Genomic DNA, 13,418 nt, shown 5'->3' on the forward strand with positions numbered 1-13,418 from the left:
ACCAAAGATAGCCTAGCTAAGTTTGACTCAAAAGCTGATGAAGCTATCTTTTTAGGCTACTCAACAAACAGCAAAGCATACAGAGTTTTCAATAAACGAACTCAAGTTTTAGAAAAGTTAGTACATGTTGAGTTCGACGAAACTAACCCTGCAGGAAGATATCTGCCGCTGACCGAGGATGATCCACACTCAGTACCCGCTGGCCAAGATACAGCCGCTGAGTCATTCCCTCAAGGGCTGACCAAAGGTAAAAGTGAACCTCAAATTGTTTTCACTGACCAGTCTACACCTGCAGAGATTGTTGAAACACAGACAGCACAAGACATCAATCTACCAAAGGAGATAAGGATACCAAGAGGTCACTCAGAGAGTGCAATTCTTGATGCCGCTGAGAATACCCTGATGACAAGAAATCAACTCAGGAGATACCTCAGCAACGTAGCTTTCGTCTCAGTTCAGGAACCAAAGAACTTCGCTGATGCTGAGCACGATGAGTTCTGGATGAGCGCAATGCAAGAGGAACTTGATCAATTCAGAAGAAACGATGTATGGGAGTTAGTGCCACACCCAAGGAGTTAGAAGACCATTGGAACAAGATGGGTCTTCCGAAACAAGCTGGATGAACAAGGAAATGTAGTCAGGAACAAAGCAAGACTTGTAGCTCAGGGCTACAGTCAGCAAGAAGGTATTGACTACGGTGAGACCTTTTCCCCAGTGGCAAGGCTAGAGGCTAGTAGAATTTTATGCGCTTATGCAAGTTATATGAACTTTAAACTGTTTCAAATGGATGTTAAGAGTGCATTCCTTAATAGAGTTATAAACGAGGAAGTTTATGTTAATCAACCTCCAGGGTTTGAGGATCCTAAATTCCCAAACCACGTTTATAAACTCAAAAAGGCTCTGTACGGCCTCAAGCAAGCACCACGTGCTTGGTATGAGAGGCTGACCAGTTTCCTGCTGACTAGAAACTATGTCAGAGGCAAAGCTGATACAACCTTATTCATTAAGAGAAAGGGTAAAGATACCCTGCTGGCTCAAATATATGTTGATGATATTATTTTCGGTGCTACTAATGAGTCAATGTGCAAGGAATTTAGCAAGCAAATGCAGACTGAGTTTGAAATGTCAATGATGGGAGAACTCAACTTCTTCCTTGGACTTCAAATCAAACAAGGGAAAAATGGCATCTTCATCAGTCAAGCTAAATATGCCAAGGAGATATTGAAGAAATATGATCTTGAAAATTGCAAGCCAATATCTACTCCTATGGGCACTGACACTGTCCTTTGTGCTGACGAGAATGGTAAGTCGGTAGACAGCAAATTGTATCGAGGTATGATAGGCTCTCTACTTTACTTAACAGCAAGTAGACCGGACATTCAGTTCTCAGTATGCTACTGTGCTAGATATCAATCTAACCCTAAGGAATCTCATTACATAGCTGTAAAAAGAATCCTTAGATATTTGCAAAGCTCAGTGAATGCAGGTTTATGGTATCCCAACACTCATGATTTTACACTCGTTGGATACACTGACGCTGACTATGGACGAGACAAGCTTGAACGAAAAAGCACCTCTAGAGGATGCCACTTCCTAGGAAGCTGTCTTGTATCCTGGTTCAACAAGAAGCAGGCGTCAGTAGCCTTGTCTACCACTGAAGCTGAGTACATTGCTGCTGGACACTGTGTTGCTCAAGTCCTCTGGATTAAGCAACAGCTTGAAGATTATGGTATTCAAACAAAGACAATTGAGGTTAGGTGTGACAACAAAAGTGCAATTGATCTATCAAAGAACCCAATTCAGCACAGCAGGATGAAGCATGTTAGCATCAGACATCACTTCATTAGAGACCATGTACTCAAAGGTGAGATCAAGCTGACCTATGTCCCAATGGATGAGCAGCTTGCGGATATCTTCACGAAGCCACTGGCTCGTGAGCAGTTCAGCATACTGAGAGAAATGTTTAATCCTCTTCAGTAAATTCCAGCTCTTAATATATATTCATGCTGAGTGAATTACCATGCTGAATGACTTATGCTATTATTTGCTGAGTGAATAGATGTATGCTGAGTGTTTAATGCTGAATGAATGAACATCACATACTGAGCAAATATGAGCACTGAGTAGTTATCTCAAACTGAGCAACCAACTACTTAAACCATCCGTTTGTATAAAACTGACTACTCAGAATATAAAACGTTTAGAATTCTAAACGCTGAGTATAAGATCCATTGCATTTAATGCTAAAGCACGCGAATAGCCACCTAGGATGACGTATGCGCCGAATGTGTCATAAATGCCAGGATCATTATCGGTTGACAATCCCAAGGCAAAACTGACATATGGATTCGATAAGATCCACCTTTCACAGCTATAAATAATGGGCAAATCCCCATTTTTATCTCTTTACACTTACCGAATTCTCTGGCATAAGCACTTTCTCTCTAAAAACTCTCAAAACTTCCAAACCCCTCTCTGAAACTATGACTAAGGTTTCCGTGAACATCTCCGGTGCCGGTCACTCTAAGACCAGTTCCGATGAACCTTCTAGGCATTCTACTCCGCTTGAAACGACTAAGGCCACTACACCGAGCAAAGGCAAAGCTGGCCAAGCCACCTCCTCTAAAGGAAAGCCGACCAAAGTCAGAACCTATACTAAGGTCTTCGAAAACGTTAGAGAGTGCAAGATAGACTTCTCAAGATGGTTCTCTGAGGCTTTCATAGAAACCGAGCAACCATTCTGTGAATGGATATCGAAGAATGGCTGGACCGAGCTGTTCTCAATCAGAGATCCAACTTACCCTGACTTAGTAAGGGAATTCTACCATAATCTGTGGGTTGCTGACGATAACCAGGACCACCTAGTAACTGTGGTAAAAGAGAAAACAATTTTTGTCAACCCTACCTACCTTGCCAACTTGCTCAAACTGAAAAATGAAGGAACAAAACTGAGGAGGAAGGGTGATCATGAAGGAACTGGGTACTTAGCCACCTTCTGCAAGCCCGCTGGCCATTCTGGAGAAATCTCCAGTTCCTCAATGGGCCAGCACCAAAAGATGGCACACTACCTGCTGACCAATTATATCTTCCCGAAGATAAATTGCACCAGCTCAGCAACAAATTTTGAGCAATGCTTCATATGGCATATGCTGACCTACAAGCCCATCAATATGCCAATTTTCTTAATTGCTGGCTTCCAAAGGAGCACTAGAACTTTAAGGCTGGGCTCACTCATTACCAGAATCCTCATAGACCATCAGATTGACCTATCCGAGGAAACTGAGGCCCAAGGCTCTGAGATCACAGCTGCTGCGCTGCGTGCCCTGAAGTTTAACCACCCAATTAAGAAAGCCAAAGGTGGTGATCAACCTGCTGAGGAGACCGTTCCAAAGAAGGACATAAGAACAAAGGCTCCAGCTGGCCGCAAAAGGAAAGCTGTTGGGACTCCTTCAAAAGATGCTGAGTCTTCGGCCAAGAAGCTGAAGTCAGTTGCTCAAAAAGGTCAGGAGAGATCTAAGTCAGCTGAGAAGAGAAGCAGGCAAGATGAGCCTGATACAGAAGAAAGAATGGATGATGATGAGCAACCTCTGAAAAAGAAGAAGTCTTCAGAGCTGACCCCTATTGATGATATCCCCACTGACTTCATTGTTCCTGGTGATTCTCACTTCACACAATGTCAGGAAACTGAAGCTGAGCATCAAGAATACAATGTGCAACTGGATGATCAGTTCATCACACAGGTTTAAGAAGAGTTAGAAGAAGACGAAGGGAATGATCCACAGGAGGAAGAAGAAAGTGGTCAGGATGACACTGAGGAGACAGCTAGTGAAGAGGAAACTGTTGACCCAACTAATACTGAGTTGGCTGCAGATGAAGAACAAGAACAAGCTGACCAGCTCAATGCTGATCAAGAAGAGACTTCTCCTACTCACTCAGTAGAGTCTATCCCAGCTGACACTACACCTCCTTGAAGAAGAAGACTAGTAGAGGCAAGTCAGACAACTGTCATTGACCTTCCTGTCCAGAAGCCGACCAAAGACCCTTCTACACTTAAGCTAAAGTTTTTCAGTAAACAAACTTCTTCCTCTCTATCAGCTTCTCTTGAAAAGCAAGCATCTGTTTCTTCACAACAGGAACAAGCCGACTTGAATGCTTCTGCCAACCCTACAAGCCAAACCGAGCAAGTTCTCAGTAATGTTGCTGCTCCAAGCACTGTGCTGACTCAGGAAATTGCTGCCCCTGTCAGCACTAAACCCATTCAGCTTACTTCTGCCTCAACAATCATTCCTGCCGATCAATCATCTCTACAAGAGAACCAAGTGCAGATTGACAACCCCCTTCCAGTCACTGACCATGTCGTCCCTGAGAAAAATCTGACTCCTTCATCAACTGGTCACACTGAGGAAACTCGGCAACCTGATGAAGGATCTCTCAGCTATCTGCATGCCACCGAGTCTGGTAGTCAACTCATCAACTCGGTGCAGTCATTAATCAAAGATCTTCATCAAAATACTGAACCTACTGCTGGGTCTACCAACAATGAGTCAACTCAGCTGTCCCAAGTCACTCAGCTTTTAAATGAAGTTAAAGGGCTGAAGGATCTGCTAAGTGTTATGATCTCACTTCAAACACAACAGCCCAAGTAGGACTCAATAACAAAGCTGGCTGAGATCCAACTGACAATGGCTCAACACTCTTCAGGAACAATTCTAGACCTTGTCAACTTCAAACACTCAATATGCCACTTCTGATGAAGTTAAGATGCTCTTTGCCCAGCTTCACACTGAGCAAAACAAGACCAACCATCAGTTGGCTTCCTACTCTCAATGCTCGGTGGAGCAAATTAGCGAAGCCGTTCGTTTGCTGAACTTGAATAAGCAAGAGATGGACACTGACCAGATGAAGCAGAATGAGATACTGGTCACTACCCAAAAGACTTTCACCCATGCGCGTCATTACAATATCCAGCGTCAATATTATGACTCAGCCCTGCTGAAGACATTTCATCAAGTTTTTGCTGCACTGTCAGATACAATTACTTGGGTGGGTAAATCTCAAGCCTACATACTGAGCATGCTCAGCGCAGCTGAACTCGGTATACCTAAAGAGGTCTTGGATGAAGGCGTTATTGTCTTCGTCGGCATCAATGAAAGCGCCGACAAGCTTAAGGAGATGTCCGCCGTACTGACCACTGCGGTCTTAACCGACTCCTTTAGAATTCCTCCTCCTCCCGATGCTGACAAAACGGGGGAGAAAGAACAAGCTGGAACTCAGCAGGAGGCTGCTAGAAGTAGTCAGTCTAAGCAAAAGAAGAAGAAATAGAACTAGGCTAACTCAGTCTTAGCTTGTTTATTACTTTGTAGTTTCTATGTCTCTTTTTGCTTATCTTTTTGCTGTATATGCTGACTACTTTATTTCAATACAATACTTGCATCTTTTATCCAAACTTGAGTTATTTTATATGATGCTGAGTATTATGTTATTATGTATCTTCAAATACATCAACTGTGTTTACTGTTTATAATACTTGTTGATTGTATGCTACACTGATAAAAATTTTGACATTATCTTGTATGCTTATTAAACACTGTCTCATAAGACCCATTGAACAATCAAATACTCAGTGCTCTCTGAATGTTAAATCTTCCGCTTAACACTGAGTCAAATAGAATATATTCCATGAGTTGACCTATATCTGAAAACTGACCTTAGACTTACTCGATTAAACCTTAAAATGTTTAAGTAAAACTAAGTCAGTAGCTCAACCCTTACGGGGGAGTCTGCTAAGTAATATTAGGTCAACTATCATAGGGGAGCTGATGCGGCCTCCCGTGAAGGAGACCGATCTTAGGGATAAGTGTACCCCGTCGTTATCAAGTAATAAATCTGGAAAGTCCAGGTATCGAATCCACAGGACTTATTTACCACAAGTATCGAATTACTTGGTCTCAGGTGTTATCTAGGCTTTGTGGGTTTTGAGTTTGTTTGTTTAAGTTAATCTACTCCTAGGTTGAATTACGCTACTCCTAGCTAAGTTATACTAGTTCTAACTAAGTTATTCTATGCCTAATTAAGTTAAACTACTCCTAATTAAGTTATACTACTCCTAGGTGATCTTTCACTAATGCAATTACCCGAAGGAACATGGTATGAACGATAATAATGAAGTTAGGTTATTAGATCTATTGATTAAAAACCTAATCTAAGTCACTTGTATTCAAGGCGATTAACCCTACTTACCCTCCTGAAGTTCCTAGTGCGTGATTCCCTTGTAAGGCCGAAACTAGGTCTAAGGCTCAGCAATTTGGGCTTAATCAACTAAGAGGTCGTCAATCTCCTAGGCTCTGACTAGGTCAGATTCAGCTCACAATATGTGCCTACTAGATTTTGGGGCTTTTGAATGAGTTAAACCAATTGGATAAAGCGTAAGACAAAGATTAAACGAATAAGCATGGAATAAAACAAGAGCTAAAATATTATTAAAGATGAAGAATAATGTCACAGGATACAATTAGCCTAGGATTCATAGATTGTATCAAAGAGTACAAACAAACAAAGGTAAAAGGAGATACGAAAATCCCTTTCAAGGAACCTGTCTACTCTGCAATCGGCTTCCTAGGTCTTAAGGACGGACCTTGAATATTCCTCGAAGAACAGCTTTGAAGGAGCTTCAATAGAGGTCCATGAAGATGGAGGAGATGGACAGGAAATTCAAGGGGAAAGCTAAAGTAATTTACAATTAATGAAAGATAATAATTTACATTGGAAAAATCCTATTTATAGGCGTGGCTCGGGCCCTTTTGATAACCTATTTCGTGTCCTTATGCAGGTAGGAAGTCGTGGGGCCGGTCGTGGAGTCGTGGGGGCGGAATTGGTCTTTTTGACCAATTCCCGCAGGTCTGCTCGCCAAGCAGGGCGAGCTGCTCGCCCGAGCAGGCCTCTGAGGGCCTGCTCGGCGAGCTGGCTGCGCCAACTCGCCCGGGCAGGCCCCTAAGGGCCAGCTCGACGAGCTGGCCTAAATAGGCCAGTTCGTCGAGCAGTCTTGCCCGATACGCCCCCGCGCGGTCGCTGAATGCCAAAAATTGCGTCTTTCGCCCGAACTTATCCTTGTGCATGCACAAAAACTCCAGATAACATTAGTCCAAAGGCTAAATTGATCCGCCAATCGCTTATTTTGAGCAAACGCTTCATTCGGTGCGACTTTTGGCGGATCAATTAGTTTCAAAAGATAACGGAATTATAATACGCATGCCATTTTGGCCGTATTTGCCTAAATTGATCATAAAACGAGCCTAAACAACGAAAAGTAAATAAAACGTTTCCAATTTCTAACTAACTCACACAAAAGCATTTAAATGCGAGAATTGCTCGCTTATTAACTAAATAACGCTAAAACCCATCCTAAAACCATACCCAAAGATAGGGGTTTTTGACCCCTATCAAACCTCCTCGCACTTAAAACTTTACTTGTCCCCAAGTAAACTAAACAACTAAACCCGCAATCACAAGCAAGCTAGAAAACCTCCCGGTTTGACTAGGTGCTTGACACAATTTCGAGCATCTGTAATTACATGCATTCGGAAATACAAAGTAGAGACACGATATCCAAAAGCCGCATTTCAATTATCATAGGTCATATGTTTTAAGAAAAAGGACACATGTTCAATTAAACGAGCTTGAGGGGATCGCTAAGTAAAACACCTCATCATAGGTAGTTCACTCATTTCACACAATTTTGGTGGCTAAAGTGTTTACTCTCGGCTTATGTTCTTGCTTAGGATTACGTTGATTTTGCACGTTCATCCGAGTTCCTCTACTATGCTATATGACTCCGATGATATCAAAAATAGCCTCGAATTGGGGTTGTAATGTGGTTAGAGGGTTAAAGGTACAACAAGGGTTAATAGTTCTAGCGCTTGAAAAACAAAGTTCGAATGGCTTTAGCAAATATGAAGTGACTGAGCTTTTTATTCATTCATTATTCTCTTTTTAGGACGTTTTCTTGAGACGTTTTGATTTTAAGAACTGGGGAATGAAGTTCTCCCCTTTTTGTTCGTCTCTTTTCTTTTTTTTTCTCTTTTTTTTGGGATAGTGATGCTCATTCACTTCTCAGCCTTTTGGCTTGCTACTATGATGCCATAAACAAAGATAAAGCGCTAGAAACGACAAAGGCTTGATGTGAGCTTTGCAAAAACTTAGGGTTAAGCAGCAAACCAAGTGATGGTTTGCAAAAATTGGGTTAGAACGAAAGAAAAATCTATAAACTACAAAAATATAGGCTCAAAGGGGCTTCCTAGAGTGGATGAAAAAGAGAAAATAAGGTAAAGAAAAGGGTTAATTCTAATGAGGCTGATTTCATCGTCTACCATCTCAAACCATTGCATGTAGGTTCAACATAGTATTAGGTGCAAAATCTGTAATCTTTCCACAAGTTAAAGCATTCACACAAAAATGTCAAGAAAAAGAGTTTTTTGATGTTCGCTCTTGGGCTCAAATTCAACTCACAATTCTTTGGGTTTCAATTTTGTGTTTACTAATTCTCCCCAAACTCAAGTTTAATATCACATGCCTTCAATTCTTAAGTTATCTACCTAAGTAATGATTTTAGCATTTATTCAAAAGTAGGGTCTAAATGCAAACTTTAGCTCATGCTTTTACAGATACAAGGATTGTGTCCTACACCTAAACTAGTTGTCATGCAATCTTAGATTCGGTTCTCAGCCCTCAAGGACAAATAACGAAGTTTAGATTCGAAGGAGGTTCACGGTTTTAGGTCCTAAACATGCAAAACATAAATAAAATCCGAAAAATGCAAAACTAAACTAGACACGACGCAACAAAAATTTAAAAATTATACAAATTTTTGTAAGTTTGTCTACCCCTCCTCCTCACACTAAAAATATGCAATAAGTTTCAACATTGCATCACAAACCATAAAGAACAAGTGTAAAAAGTTAGGGTGGAGATGACAACTTACTAATCGGCCGGAGGGTAAGTAATTGTCTGCAGGCGCAGAACTTGTACGTCCGAATTATCTTTGCCAAGATAAATCTTAAGACGGTGCCCGTTTACTTTCTGGGTGGTCCCATCCTTCCCCTCGATTTCGACCATTCCGGAGGGGTGCGCGTTGATGACTGAGAATGGCCCATACCATCTACTTTTGAGTTTGCCAGGGAAGAATCTCAATCGGGAGTTGTATAAAAGTACTTGATCGCCTATTTGAAAGGTTTTCTATTGTACTTTCCTATCATGCACCCTTTTGGTCCGCTCTTTGTATAGCTTGGCGTTCTCGTAGGAATTGTACCGGAGCTCATCCAGTTTGTGCAGCAGAGTTAACCGTAGTTCACCTGAAAGCTTAGGGTCAAAATTTAGATATTTCAATGCCCAGTATGCCTTATGTTCTAATTCAACAGGTAGGTGACAAGATTTACCGAAAACTAAACGATAGGGGGACATTCCTATGGGAGTCTTAAAAGCTGTCCGGTATGCCCAAAGGGCATCATCCAGTTTAAGGCTCCAGTCTTTTCTAGCATTCCCTACTGTTTTCTCAAGAATACGTTTTAGCTCTCTATTTGACACTTCTACCTGACCGCTCGTCTGAGGGTGGTAGGGTGTTGCAACCCTATGAGCTACGCCATACTTTTGGAGCAACATGTCAAATTGTCTATTGCAGAAATGGGACCCCCATCACTGATAATGGTCCGGGGGGTGCCGAATCTGGTAAAAATATTCTTCTTCAAAAATCTCATCACCATTCGAGCATCATTTGTGGGTAGAGCTTCTGCTTCTACCCATTTGGAAACATAGTCAACCGCCACAAGAATGTATTGGTTGTTGTGGGACATGGGGAAGGGTCCCATGAAATCTATGCCCCAAACATCAAATAGCTCACACACGAGTATGCGCTGTTGAAGCATCTCATTCCTCCTAGAGATATTCCCTACTCTCTGACATGCATCATAATATTTAATATAGTTATTAACATCTTTAATGCGACCGGGCCGCCCTTATATTTATTAACATCTTTATGCATTTGTGGCCACCAAAACCCACTTTGAAGGATTTTTGCCACTGTCCTATCTGGCCCGAAGTGGCCACCTGGTTCCCTAGAATGACACATATTAATCACTGAATCTACCTCCTCTTCAGGTATACATCTCCTAATTATGCCATCAGTGCAGAATCGAAACATATATGGTTCTTCCCAAAAATATTGTTTGTTCTCAAACATAAACTTACGTTTTTTGCTTGCATCTAAATCAGGGGGAAGAATGTTACCGACTTTGTAGTTCGCGATATCTGCAAACCAGGGGAGAGATCGTACCGAATACAATGTTTCGTTCGGAAATACCTCCTTGATTGCCTCATGTTCTAAGGCTTGCTGATCTAACTCTAACCTGGATAGGTGGTCTGCTATCACGTTTTCCACCCCTTTCTTGTCTCTGATCTCGATGTCAAATTCTTGGAGTAGTAAGATCCAATGAATCAGCCTAGGTTTTGCATCTTGCTTGCTCATCAAATATCTTAAAGCTGCATGGTCAGTAAAAACAATTACCTTGGATAGCACTAAATAAGATCTAAATTTGTCAAAGGCAAAAACTACGGCTAGCAATTCCTTTTCAGTTATTGAATAATTCTGCTATGCATCATTTAAGGTTTTGCTAGCATAGAAGATTGGGCGAAAAAGTTTATCCACCCTCTGCCCAAGACAGACTCCTACAGCCAGATCACTGGCATCGCACATTAACTCAAAGGGAAGGGACCAATCCGGGCTTACCATAATAGGTGCTTCGATTAATTTCTTTTTCAGTAATTTAAATGCAGACATACATTCTTCATTGAAATTAAAATCAGCATCTTTCAGTAATAATTGAGTGAGGGGCTTAGTGATTTTTGAAAAGTCTTTTATGAACCGTCTATAAAACCCCGCATGTCCTAAAAAGCTCCTAACCAATTTTACACTGGTAGGAGGTGGCAGTTTTTCATTCACCTCAATTTTTGCCGGATCGACCTCGATCCCCTTTCCCGACACCTTGTGTCCTAACACTATGCAATTTTGGACCATAAACTGGCACTTTTTCCAATTGAGTGCCAAGTTTTTATCTTCACAACGTTCTAAGACTCGGTCCAAGTTTTCAAGACATTGATCGAAAGTAGGTCCCACAACATTAAAATCATCCATGAAAATTTCTAGGAACTCTTCGACCATGTCAGAAAACATAGCCATCATACAGCATTGGAATGTGGCAGGGGCATTACATAATCCGAAAGGCATCCGCCTATATGCGAAAGTTCCATAGGGACAAGTGAATATGGTTTTCTCTTGGTCCAAAGGGTCCACAGGAATTTGCATATAACCGGATAGCCCATCTAAAGTACAAAAAAATCTGTTCCCTGCCAATCGTTCCAACATTTGATCAATAAATGGTAAAGGAAAGTGGTCTTTACGGGTGGCCTCGTTTAATTTCCTATAGTCTATGCATACACGCCAACCCGTAACCTTTCTAGTTGGGATTAATTCCCCTTTTTCATTTTCCATTACCGTTGTTCCCCCTTTTTTGGGCACGCATTGAACCGGGCTTACCCATTGGCTATCAGAAATTGGAAAGATGATACCTGCGTCGAGGAGTTTTATAACCTCGACTTTTACCACCTCTTTCATATTAGGGTTGAGTTGTCGTTGAGGTTGGGCAGATGGCTTAATCTCTTCCTCAAGGAAAATCCTATGCGTGCAGATTTTGGGGTCGATGCCTTTGATGTCGTGGATTGACCATCCAAAGGCCCCTTTATGCTGCTTCAGCACCTCCACCAATCTTTCTTCCTGTTCAACTATCAACAAAGAAGAAATAATAACGGGTAAATCTGTGGGAGGTTGAAGAAAAACATATTTCAGATTGTTGGGCAAGGGCTTAAGCTCCAATTCTGGAGGCTCCTCTAGCGAGGTTTTGGGTTTAGGTTTGATCTCACGATCAAGGTCCTCTTTTCGACCCTTGACCCAATAACATTTTTCAGGTGGGAGGTCTTCAAATGGTTCATTCGAGTTTTCACATTCCTCACCACCTAGACCGAGTTCTAAAGAGGTATTTCTTATGTTAAGGTCAACTTCCTCAATCACTACAACAAATCATCACTTGCGCCACAAATTATGCCACGAAAATTTAAAATTCGTGGCATATTTACATTTAGCCACGGGAAAAATATATTCTATAAGAAACTTAAAGCCACATGATATATTTATGCCACGGATAAAAAAAATTCGTGGCAAACATGAGTTTTGCCACGGAAAAAATTGACTCGTGACATAAATCTTTCCTTAAAACATGTTTGAAATTGATTAAAAATGAAAAAACATTTAAATTTACAAAAAGTAATAAACTCCCTTCATTAATCGGTATGAAATATTTTAGCTCGAAATATTCCCCCCAAAATCGAATACAAAGCCTAATAATACTAACAAGTTAAAATAGATTAGCCCCAAATTTAGCATTCTCATCTCATCCTATCCTTGTAATCGATTCCCATCCCCTTCACCTTCAAACTCACCATTTACGGCCATCAATCAATGTCGGCATCCTTATCACCCACCTCTCTCTGGTCCAGTTCTCGTATCTCTTTCCTCATTCCCTCAATCAGCAACACTTGAAAACCCTAATCCATAAAATTCATTTTTCTGAACCAGTCCTATTTTATTCTCTTTGGTATTTGCATTGTTCTTTCTTCAACTTTTCTTCGACGATGACGACATTCCCTTCCAGTTGCCATTTGTCGAGTTTAAACCCTCTACCAATTAATTTAGTTGCGGTTTCTATCCTTTTCTCTTTGAAGTGGTCTTGGTTAATCATCGTAGTTGGGTGTCTGTTATCGAGTGCCTTTGTTCAAGGTAATTAGTTTTCGGTTCAAATTTGATGGTTGAAGTTTTATGAATTGATGGTTTTACTTTGTTTGAAGTGTTGCTTTTTGCTTTTTGTCTTTGCTATGTGGGTAATTAGTTCCTAGTTCATGCTCTCTCCTATGAAGTTATTTTAGGGCTATATTGATGTAATTACTTTGAGGTAATTGCTCTGCTGGGTGGTTCCTTGGAGAATATTGGGTACAGTAGGAAAGAAGTAAACAAAGATGAATGATGAATGTTTTGAGTCAAATAGCTGAGAGTATGGATTTTTTAGCAAGATTTTTTCTTAATTATCTGTCTCTTTTTCAATAATGAGAAATTTTGCCTACAGTTGGAAATGGAAAAACAACGTTCGAATTGATCAATAGGGAGATCAAACACGACCTTTTCTATTTTGCGAAGAGTCACCTGTGGATGGAATCGATTTCGAATAAAGCAAAGGAAAATGTGTCAAGAATAGAGGCTTAATTGGCGAAGGATATGGTGCCATTTAATTGCTTTGTGACAATGAGGATTATTCAGGGAT

Source organism: Euphorbia lathyris, chromosome 6 (assembly GCF_963576675.1).
Source record: "Euphorbia lathyris chromosome 6, ddEupLath1.1, whole genome shotgun sequence".
Classification (NCBI taxonomy): Eukaryota; Viridiplantae; Streptophyta; class Magnoliopsida; order Malpighiales; family Euphorbiaceae; genus Euphorbia; species Euphorbia lathyris.